Source organism: Suncus etruscus, chromosome 8, assembly GCF_024139225.1.
Source record: "Suncus etruscus isolate mSunEtr1 chromosome 8, mSunEtr1.pri.cur, whole genome shotgun sequence".
NCBI classification, from domain to species: domain Eukaryota; kingdom Metazoa; phylum Chordata; class Mammalia; order Eulipotyphla; family Soricidae; genus Suncus; species Suncus etruscus.
This window is the reverse complement of record NC_064855.1, coordinates 67,563,777-67,572,891: the sequence shown is the minus strand read 5'-3', so window position 1 is coordinate 67,572,891 and position 9,115 is coordinate 67,563,777.

The following is a 9,115-nucleotide window of genomic DNA, read 5'->3' as shown; positions in this document are numbered from 1 at the left end:
CCCGGTACTATTTTCTGTCAGCTTTGGAAATCAGCATAGCGTTAGCTTCATAGAAAGTATTAGGGTGGGAGTGCAGGGGTAAAAAAAAAAAGAAGAAAGTATTAGGGAAAGTTACCATTTTTCAGTATTTAACAGAGTAAAGTTGTTCATTATAAACTTTCAACATGTCTTGGATTTCTGGGGGTTCCATTGTAACTTCTCCCCTTTCATTTTTGATCCAATGTATTTGAGCATATTCTCCTTTATTTCATGTAAGTCTTGCCAATGGTTTGTCTATCTTGTTTATTCCTTCAAAAAAAAAAAAAAAAACCAGCTCCTGGTGTCATTGATTCTTTTTTATTTTTTTCTTGGTTTCTGTATCATTGTTTCTGCTCTGGTTTTATTATTTTATTGTACTTGTTTTTGAGTTCCTTTGTTTTTGTTTTCCAGATACTTGAGATGTGCTTTTAGGCTGTTGGATTTTTTTTTCTTATTCCTTTATGTAGCCCTTCTTAGCTATAAATTTCCCTAAATTACTGCTTTTGCTGAATTAACCATAGATTTTGGTAAGTTGGTTATTATCATTAATCTCAAGGAATTTTTTTATTTATTCTTAGATTTTTCTCTTTGACTCAGCTGTTTTTAAGCAATACGTTGTTCAGTTTTTAGGTGTTAGTTTCTTTTTATAATCTTTTTATAATCAATATCTATCTCTGGCATTGTGGCCTGATAGGATGCTTAGGATGATTGTTATGTTTGTGAATTTTTGTAAGTTCAACTTACGTGCTAAAATGTGATCTATCCCAGAGAATGTTTTGTGTGCAGTAGAGAAGAACATGTATTCAACTATAGGAAGATGGAAAGCCTTAGGCAAGAGAAGGAAATCAAAGTGATGCAAATTACAAATGACGTGATGATATGCATTGAAGACCCTAAAGAGTCCACAAAAATAAAACACCCTAGAAGCAAAAAGCCAATACATCAGGCTACAAAGCCAATACATAAAAAATCACTTGCATTTCTTTATACAAATAATGAGTTAGAGGAGAAGGAGATCAAAGAGTCTATCTCACTTAAAATATTGTCCAAAAACATCAAGTACCAGAGTCAAGGTGATAGCACCACAGGGAAAGCATTTGCCTTTCATGCAGCCAACCAGGGTTCAATCCCTGGCATCAAAAATGGTCCCTCAAGTCTTCCAGGAGTGATTTCTGAGCACAGAGCCAGGAATAAACCCTGAGTGCTGCCAGGTGTGTCCCAAAAATAAAACAAAAACAAAGAACATATAAATTAAAATAAGCTAAAAGACCTCCCATATAATTCAGCTATTCCACTTTATGGTATCAACTCCCAACCAAAAATATTCTTTAGGTATTATATACATTTATACATATTTACCTTCTTACTGCACCCTTATTTATTGTTTGATCTCTTAGTTTTATGTCATGATCCTATCATTTATGTACTTTTTATCCTATGGTTACTTGAAATATCCTGGAGACCCCAGCTTGGAGATACTGTCCTCTCTTCTACAAGCTTTTTATTTGTTTGGGGCTACACTCAGTCATGCTCAGGGATCAATCATGGCCGTGTTCTGGGATAATATGTAAACTGGGGATCAAACTAGGGTTGACTACACCTAAGGAAATTACCTAAACCTTTGTACTATTTTTCCTGCACATCTAGTTTTAGATTTTTCCCCTCCCCTTATTTTAGTCATACCCTAAAGTTCTAAAGTTCTCACCTATTGTCTTTTTTACAAAAGCTACATGTAGAAGGCTTAGGAATGACATAAAAATGATTTTTCTGATTTACCACACTATCCTTCCTCCGAGCTCAGACTCAGCCTAAGAGCAGGAAAATCAGAAGAAATACTTTGCCCCTGTATTTCTACCTGTCTGGTCAAGGCACATAATGGATCTGCTAGGAATTTCCAAGATGGGAATATCAGGTTCTGACTAGCTTCCCAAATAATTTCCTGCATACTTTCTACCTCTCAAAATACTTCAGGGTAGCAAGGAACTTGATTGGATATATTTCTAATTCCTTTCTTTCCGTATATAAAACCATGACTATATCTTGTTGGGTTCCATTTACACCTTGATTGGTTATCGATGGATCCTCAAAGATGCTCCCAGAATGAGAAATTGATTCCCATTCCCCTACCCCCTTGGGGGGGGTGAGATCTTGGTAATATTTATTCACAGCAAATAATCCACACAGACAGGAGGGGAAAGGGTTAAGAAGGTCGGATGCAGAATCCTTTGTCAATCTACTACCAGCTCCAAAAAACACCTGGAGCCTACTAGTAAATTCTAACAAAAGACCCCAAGAACCTCACTCCCAAACTATTAGGCTCTCAACAGCACCCCCACCTGGAAGGTAATAGGTGGAACAATAGGCAGAGATAATCTTATGGAAATGCTTTCATGTATAACACATCTCCCTAGCTAGTTTCTTAATTCAATGAACAAAATTAATGTAGAAAATTCTTTCTCCTTGATGATGCTGATTTCTTCAGCTGAGTGTTATTAATGAAACTATAACAACCATAAGACCTGGGTACATAAACTAGTAGTTTCTCTTTGTCTGAATTTTATTAGTCACTACAATTTAAAGCCCAGATTTATTGAACAAAGGCTATAGATCTGTCTTTCCACAGGTGTAGTGAATTCTATCCCACATGTATAAATATCACAATGACCTGATACTTTCATATATATATATATATATTCATTGATATATTGATTTGTAATAATACTAACTTTATTAGACAAAAGTTAACTTTTTATTGTATTAGAAAATTCCCCCCTTTTTCAAAAGAAAAAGAAAATTTCCCCCTTTTTCCAAAGAAATATCTCTGATTATTTAATGAAATGATTCTCAAGATGCATGAATCATTCTTGGCAGATTTTATTAATTAGCCATCACCCTCCCCAAAAGTCCAGGAGATCCAGGCCCCAATACTAAGCAGAAAAGTTGTAGCTGTTGACTATAATGCCTTTCACCTTAGCTACGAGGTGAGAGCAACGTTTGCTTGTTAGGTGAGTAATGCCTATTCTTCTATTTGAGGAATAACATTCCTAGTTTGGACCATTTCTTTTCTTTCCATAAACATATCCAAAATCAATAATTCAAATGTGAATTATTATTATTATTGGAGTACCTTTTTATTTGAATTATTTGGTTGAGCACAAAGTGAAGACCTAAATAGCTTTCTGAGAAAACAGTGGGGCTGTTCAGAGCATACTGAGGAAACACGTTTTTTTTTTTTTGTAAGACTGAATCTCCTCCTGAAGATTCTCCTGGGAAAGATTTCAGAGATTATACAGTTTGTTGCTCCTACCAAAATTTTAAATACTACACAGATATAAGAATGAGACATAAGAATCTACCTTTAGTAGGTATATAATCATCCAGCTATTAAATATATAATATATATTTATATATAATCAATTTGAAAAATTATTCTTTGAGTCCAGCATAATCTAAGATGTAAAAGAATAAAAATAGACATTTTAATTTTACTCTTTTGCTGTTTCTCTATTGGTTACATTGAAAATGTGGAGTATGTAGTCACGAATTGGTAGAAAGCAATACTAGTCATAGTGCCTTAGCACATGGCATCTAGTTCCTGGAAATACAATGGTCTTGCTATAGTAGGGAGAGGATAATGTGGTGCTAAGGGAGACAAAGAACAGTGTGGTTAATGTCATTAAACATGGTCAAATCCAATATTTACATAACCAGGAAGGAGTAAAATTTTGGAAGACTTGTTTTACCTGAATGGAAATCTTCATTTGTTAAATTTATATTACTCTAGGCTTTGAGTACATAGGGTTTTCTAATGCAAACATTGAAAAACTGAATCTCCTCCTGGAGATTCTCCTGGGAAAGATTTCAGAGATTATACAGTTTGTTGCTCCTACCAAAATTTTGAATACTACACAGATGTTGTAGTACACAGAATGTGCAAAATGCTCTCCTACCCTCCCGGCAATTTGGCCAAGATAATATAGATTTTTATTTCCTTTCTACTCTTTGACTTTTCCCCCAAATAATCTATTTTTTAAGAAAAAATAATTATTTGCATAAAAGATTTATACCAACACTATTTAAAAAATAATAAAACAAAGCCTCTTGATCATTTTCTTATAGAATTGTAGAGAAATATCAGACCTGCTGAAAAGGTAGAACATAAATTCTTTATATTTTTCTTTCAAAGAAACTCCCACAATTTGTCAAGAAAATTGGAAGAAAATCTAATTTGAGACTATTGTTAATTGGCTTTTAATTAATAATTCTGAAAAACCTGTAACTATGAACAATTAGTTCTTGGAGCCATACCAGATAAATCCAAAAACAAAAGGCAAATTTCTACAGTCTTGAAAATAATTGTCCTTATTTCTTTTAGCTTGAATTTATCTCCACAAAAATCTTATACAAGTGAATTAATTGAATTTCTTTTAAGCTTACACATTAATTATGCTAATGCAATTCTATTTTAATCTGCTAACGTGTATTAAGTGTCATATTTTAAAATCTAACACATAAAATGCAATGATTTGTTTAGATTTTTTCCTATGAACATGAATGTCACTAATAGACAACTGTTGTCTAGATTCTATTTACTTGTTCATTGTGTTAAATATGGATTTTTAAGGCCCAGAAACTACAACTTCAGTTTGGTTGGCCACTCTTATAGACTAAAGATATACATTTTTTGACACTGGAACATTTCCTTTCTCTTGCATTTGTTTTTAAATATTCATTCTGTGCCTCACGGATTAAAATTATTTTTCAATTTTCTTTAGATGATCACTTCCTACTTTGTTTTCCAAATGTTCTTTATTGTTCTCCCTAAAATATGGAATGAAAATGGTTTCTCTTTTTTGATTGGCTTAGTATATTCTTCTCTTCAATTTGTTTATCCTGATATTGTTTACATTGACTTTTTTCTTTCTTAAAATTTATTTTTAAGACACTGGTTTACACAGTTGTTCATAATAAAGTTGTTTCAGATATAGAATGTTTAAACATCAATCCCACAACCAATGTGTCCTCCTCCACCAATATCCCCAGTTGTCTACCCATCTCTTAGCCTGTCCCCACTGTACCCATGTAATAAAATAATTCCATATTGGTTGCTCCAATAAGCTTAAAGAACAATGGGATTATCAGAAAATACATCAATAAGAGTAAAATTTAAAGATTTGTTGCTATAATAGTTTTACCTATGCAAATAAAAATTAAAATCATTTAATACAATATAATATAATGCCTACCACTACTTAATAACTGTTTTTAACTCTGGATTCCAAATTATATTGCATTAAATTTTATTTGGTATACTTGAATCCTATTATGTTAATAATTATCATGTCTTATTATCATAAATAAAAATTTAAAAATCTTCTGTTGATATGTTTTGGAGCAGGGGTCCTCAAACTTTTAAAACAGGGGGTTAGTTCACTTTCCCTCAGACCACTCAAAGGCCGAGCTATAGTTTAAAAAAACTCTGAACAAATTCATATGCACACTGCAAACTTATTTTGAAGTAAAAAAACACAATGGGGGACAAATACAGTATTTAAAAATGCAGAACAAGTAAAGTCAAATCAACAAACTTATGAGAATTTCAATGGGTATTATGGGTCTGTGTTTGGCAGGCCATAGTTTGAGGACCTTGCCAGAGGCTGAAAGGAGGAGTCGAGAGAAAGAAGGAGGAGAGACAGAGAATGCAGTGTACACCCCACACCTGTGCACTGCTGGTCCAGGAAGAATCCGCTGCCAAGCAAGATAGGCAGCAGCAGCATAAACATTGGTTTGGCCAAATAAATGTCCTAACTGGGCCACGTGTGACCTGCAGGCCACAGTTTGGGAACCCCAAATACTACAAATGTAAAATTTAATAAGAGTGCAGAGAATTAAGAGAATTTAAAGGGAAAATCTAAATAGGCCTATAAAAGTGCAAAGCATGTTGTTCTAAGAAAAGGAATTCTGGATTGTATTAGAAAATATTATATTATAGATACTGTTAAGTATCTCCATTAATAAGTAAAAGATTGCAATAAAATATCTCTGAATTCAAAGAATTGACTAATCATGGAACACTCAATATAAACAGATGTTAATTCATTATTGAAAATATAATCCCTTAACAAGCTGAGCAACATCCAAGTACATGAACGTCAGAATTTATGTGACTTATCTTTAAAAATTCTAAATCAGAAATATAAATTTAACTATAAAATTATTTTGTATGATAAATAATTAAAGCAAATCCCAAAGTTAAGAAATATAAGAAGTAAAGTGCTCTAAATAACAACATTAACAACTATCATGACAATGGTAGTGAGTGAGAGAAATAGAATGCCTGTATCAAAGACAGGCATGGGATAAGGGAGGAGGGAGATGGGGGCCAATAGTGGTGAGAAGGCTGCAATGGTTAAGGGGTTGTACTTTTTATGACTGAAACCCAGCTACAAACATGTGTGTAATCATGGTGCTTAAATAAAGATATTATTATAATTAAAAATAAAGAAGTGGGAGGAACGGGAAAAACAAAATAAAGTGCTCTTAGGAAAAAAATTAGTGTTTTTATTAACTAGCCATATAATAAACTTCTACAATATCATTTCCTTATATTCTTTACTATATACTTTTTAACTATCTCTCCATATGACAATTATTTTAAAATTACTTAAATAACCCTCAAGTGTGAGTTACCAACTTGAGTTGGTTACTTAGTCCCACCATTAGGAAACAGGTGCAAAATGGAACAGGAATGGTCAAATGGAAATTGATAATGGACTTCCTTAACTCATTAAATGCAGTTAAAATGTCTACATATTAACATTTTACAAAGAGTTATGGCCTTATGAACACACAAGGCATTGGGTAATTGAAACAGCCTTTAAAGATTAAATGTTTAAATGCTTATATTGTTATTAACCTCCATCTAAATCTACCTCTGGAGGAGGCAATCAGGTACTTACTTGAATGAATAAACCAAGACTTCACAATGGTATCAAACTAGAAAGATGAGATTTTTTTAATTCGCTAAATGCCAGTACAAGAGACAAAGTGGGAAGAATACAATGGAAAGAGGTATCAGGTGAGAAGAATGCCTCTTGAAGAGCTTTAGGGTAGATTTCACAAGGGATAGTCAAGCAGTGTTCTGAGCCTTAGAAGATGAAGATGGATTCAGCAATTATAAAGCCACATGATAACCTTTGCTTCAAAAGTCACAGTGATATATAGTGTCCAAGCCTGATTCCAATGAACTAAGAAGTAAATTGATTACAAGAAAGTTAACATTTAGAAACTACACTCCTTCATCAAAAAGTGTGTTTGAGAAGACTCTTCTTGAGAGGCCTCTCAAGAAGTTACATGAACTCTTACTGATGAGGGAAATATTTCTAGTATTTTTAAGGAGGAATGTGACCCATCCTTCCCTTTTTTTTATTAGATGGTAGAAATGAAAACTCACAATTAATAATTAATAATACAAGGTCTACAACCCAGGCAGAGATGGTAATTCTCCTCCTCCTCCTCCTCCTCCTCCTCCTCCTCCTCCTCCTCCTCCTCCTTCTTCTTCTTCTTCTTCTTCTTCCTTCTTCTTCTTCTTCTTCTTCTTCTTCTTCTTCTTCTTCTTCTTCTTCTTCTTCTTCTTCTTCTTCTTCTTCTTCTTCTTCTTCTTCTTCTTCTTCTTCTTCTTCTTCTTTCTCTCTCTTCTCTTTCTCCATTTCTTCCCACCCAATTCAAGCCTCTTTTCTAAACAAACATTTTAAGATATGGTGTATTTACCTTTACTACACTTTAAATATGTACCTTTTAAATTAACATGTAGTATTCTATAACAAATTAACCAGCACTTAGCCTAAATATATTGTTGATTATTCTGTCTGTGTTAGATTACTGTTCAGTTATCTTAGTATGTACAGTAACTTTGTGTATAATAGTTGCTTATTTCTTGAGTATAAATTTTTTTAATTCAAGAAATGGAATAACTTTCTCAAAAATATGCATGTTTTGTACATTCTACTAACTTGTCTCCCTGATAGCTCAAATGGTAAATAATAAAGAAGCTTGGAGGGAACATAAGCATTTGCATTGATGGAACCTATTTGAATATAGAATAAAATGGACAACCTAAAGTAATCATTAAAACACTTGGATGATTTTATTATCTTTGCATATATTTTGAATTCATCAAATAACAGAAGTCTGATTTTCCCAATTTCTGTTTTTTATTAAAATTTACTAAGCTAAATTAAACTGTTTTTGACTTTCAATTGAATTTCTTTGTTTCCCAGATTATGATTTCTACCGGTTAACCTGCAGTGGAAAAAACATTTCCGAGCAGTCAGCATGCTTGTTATGCTGGGATCTAGAAATACGAGAATGAATAAGAAGAAGGTCATAACCACCAAATAAACAAACAGAGATGGTGGATTTTTAAGGGAGAGCCAGCATGAGGCAATAAACCTAAGGTAAGCAGAGCGAGACTGAAACAACTACTTCCTTCCTAACATCTTATGTCTGACCTCCCCTGAAAATTCCCTGGTCATCCAGTTCTAAGATCTTAATGACTATCGTGAGGAAAATCAGTACAGTGATAAAATCTTTCCAGAGGCTTCCTCTTGATGGCTTTGAAAAAATTTTGGAACTTTGTAAAAAGTTTAAGTCACAGAAAGCCTGGATTATCCATGAACTAGGGGAAATACAGCTTTGTGCTTGTTAACAAAAGCCCCTTTTAAAAAACCTTGATTTAACAAATGCTACCTTTTCCAAATTGTACTTATAGAGTAGTATCAAACAAAAGAGGTCTTTGATAAACTCTGCCTATTTTGGGAAGGGTGGATATGAGAAATTTGTGGGTGGGAACCATGTTTGGTCTCAGCTTCTCAGTTACAGAACTTTGATCATTTGACAGAAAAGGAGCAAGACCACTATGCCAGCTTCACAACCTCAAATTGAACCTTGTTAATAAGTCATGTCTCACCCATTCCATTAATGATCAGTAAATGACTGGAACTCTGACCAAAAGGCCCAGACAGAAGGACAGAGTGTCAAGTAACAGTTGACACTGATGACTAAAAATAGCACTTTGTAGTTAAGTCAGTGACTCATA